A 3,544-nucleotide genomic window follows, 5' to 3' on the forward strand; every position below is an offset into this window, starting at 1 on the left:
CCATGGAGTCTTTCTCTAAAACTCACCTCCTACTGGCACCTGTCACCTCACTAAGTATCCTTCTTTTCTCCAGATTCCAAAATCTTCCTCTTCTTTTCCCGCTATTAGTCCCTATATTTCACAGGTGTAACAGTATTACAATTTTTCTTTCTCCCATGTAATAGGTATGTAGAGTGAACATGAGAAGATGCACAACTGAATTTGCTAAATACACTTGGAGTTTGTTCAGTAACTAGTTCTTTTCATATGACAAACTCTTTTTCTTCATTGTAGAGTCTAGTTTCTCATCATGAACACTAGTTGTATGGATAGTTATACAGTTAGTAGTTTATTTAACCTAAATATGACACTGTGAGTATTAATGTATTTTGATAAAATGGTGTGTGTGTTGTGTATGCATGCATGTGTGAACACATGCTATGACAATTTAATTGATATGTGGAAAATCTAACATAAAGTTACTATTTAGAGAGTTAATATTGATTACATTCAAACAGAGATCAAAGTACAGATAATTTCCACGTTTGTTATATCAATGATGCAGAAAATGAGAGGTAGGCATTCATCACAGTTATTTTCTATATTTTAATGGATTCAGGAGAGACCAAGGGACCAGAAAATTTGTTAAACCATATATTTTCAGGTTAACAATTGGTTTCCTTGGTAATATTTTATTGGGCTGTAAAGATATAAACATAACATTTGGCAAATATTTTTCTAACTTGGAATCAAATTCTTCATTCAATGACAGTAACAGGTAAGAAAATCACTGTAACCCTTTATATAACTCTAACACACCAACCGAGTATTCCCTCTGCCAGATGGTCCTAAGGCCAGGGAGGGGCTAGGCAACTACAGACTTTCTATTCCTTGCAACATAAAGTGCCGGTGAAGGTTTTCATTGAGTCCTACACTGTTCACTTTGCTGGGACTTGTATTCTGGCAGAAACCCTTCTACATTCTCTGACTGCAAAGTCTTCTATACTATAAAAGCTATTTGCCATGACATCCTCCTATTCTGGGGAAGCATCTGAAAAAATGATAGTCCCAAGAATTGGGGTGCTCACTCTATCACTCAGGTGAAGTGGATGAGGATCAGGGGTAGGTATATGAATGCTTCGCCCATGGAGAGCTCTGTTTCTTCTAAAGACTCTGATAGTTTGTGTGTTTCAGAAACTTCACTTTACAAACCTTTGTTTTTTTCTTTCTCTAGTTACCAAAGTCAAAACCACTTTACTTTAGAACATGAGTAGGCAATTCTTTTCTGGAAAGAACCAGATAATAAATATCTTAGGCTTCTCATATTTACAGTCTTGGTTCAGTTTCATGGCTCTTCTATAAAGAGAAGACGTCTGTAGACCACATAGAAATTCACAAGTGACATTCTGGCAAAACAGTCCTTACAAAAAAAAAACTGGTGGCTGGCTAACTGTTCGGCAGCATGCAATATGATGCCAACTGTTACAGAAAATATAACCCACTCACATGTACCTACATATAAGACTCATGGTTTTATACCAGTAACTAAGTCTTCTCCTTTTCTTCATTATATTGATCACCAATTATTTTATTGAGCAAAATTTGCAATTTGAGATGCATTTCTTTTCCATCTCTTTCTTTTTTTATACCTCCAATATTTTGTTTCTATAGTTAAAATTATACATCTTTTTTAAGCCTTGTAACACATTTAAATGTTGTAGGAACAAACATTCTTTAGATTCAAAGAAATATAAAACATGTTTCATTCATGTTTATTCAAAAACAAAAGAAGATGGAGAAGTTTGCTTTTTAAAACTCCCAATAAACAAATAACCAAGATTTTACAATACATGCTAAGAATTTGGTAACTTTAATGAGAGTTGTTATAAAGCCTTTTAGATATTTAAAGATTATGACAATATATAATGCACTCCATTACGCAATATATAATGCATTTTAGGGGTTTTTCTCTATATATGTAAAATATATAAATATATAAATCAGATTTATAAAATTTTGCATTTATAAAGTTGACCAGTGTTAATAAATGTTAACAAAACAATTTTAAACACAGATACATTTTTTTCTCTTGAAAAAAGTTATAGTGTTACATTTTGCTTCCTCACCCTCCATCAACAGTTCAGTTGATAATTATGACAGGTCATTAACTTTACTGTGACATTTTAATTGCACATGAGTTTGTATTAGGATGGTTTTCCAATTTTATAACTTTTTATATTCACTTTTATTTTTTTCTCGTGATGCCCTTTCATTCATAAATTGAATCATTTATATTACATATAGTTACAGGGCTGGAGATGTAGCTAGGCATTTAGAACACTTGTTCTTTAAGAGGATGCAGATTTGATTCTCCCCATATACATGGTGGCTCACAATTATATCTACCTCTAGTACAGTTAGTGTGACTCCCTCTACTGAGCACTCCATTATAAGGGATGCTTGCAGTGTATCAGAAAACATGAGATTAAAACACAAATACACAGAAAATATAATCAATTTTAAAAATTTTAAAAAGAATATGGTTAATGTTCTGAAAGTGATAGTTTTTCTCCTCTAATTGCAAAATTACATGACTGAAATTTAGATAGTGTATTAACTCAGACTCAAAGAAAAAAATAAAACAAAATATGTAATTAATCAAAAGTTTATATGGTCCTCACCTAAGCCTGCCTTCTGCCTAACCAGCAGTGTTAGGGATGTGGATGTAGGTGGTGAGTGGGAATACAACTGTATGCATTACCCAGCTGGATGCTGCCAGAAATGAGTAGGCAGCCTGCTAATTTGTTTGGCATTTGAGAAGCCTTACTCAATACTTGGGTTTGAAATCATTAATCCAGAGAAAGAAGGAATAATTTATCTTTCAGCTTCTCTGTCCCATTACTAAGAAGTTCACAGCTCACATGAGGCTAATCCGGTTCCACCATGTCTAATTACTTCACAGCAAAAGAATCTCCAAGACAGGAGACAGAAACAAAGGTGTAGAAAAATGGATTCATTGTAGGCTGTGAATACGTGGGGAGTCACTGATGTGTTGTTGAAGGTGATAAAACAAGGCACAAAAAACTCCAAGGTGAATGAGGCTAAAAATGTCAAAGTGGGAATGTAAGACTAACACAAGCTAATTTCGTTTCTGGATAATTCATTCTTAATCTTTCTCTGCCCATTGTTTCCCCCAGAGACCTTATGGACTACTGCTCTTTATAGACCTAATAAAGCATAATACAGATTCTGTGTTTTATATTACTTATAATTTATAATTACATTTCATATTGCCACAGTGTCTTTTTTTTCAGTAAGAACATGGTTAGTCATGGGTACTTTTTCTTATTTTTTGAGACTACATTGCAAGTTTTGGGAATATGACTTCATGAAATCCTTACATGTCCTCAAACTTCACACGTAGAATAAGCTAACCATCTGAAACACTACATGTCTTCTAATGTACATTGGCATCAGAAAAACAATTTAGAGGGTGAAAATTGCTGGTTATTACAAAAATACCCTCAAGTGAGGGATGGAGTTGCCATCCCACACTCAAAAACTC

This window comes from Arvicanthis niloticus, chromosome 1, assembly GCF_011762505.2.
Source record: "Arvicanthis niloticus isolate mArvNil1 chromosome 1, mArvNil1.pat.X, whole genome shotgun sequence".
NCBI lineage: Eukaryota > Metazoa > Chordata > Mammalia > Rodentia > Muridae > Arvicanthis > Arvicanthis niloticus.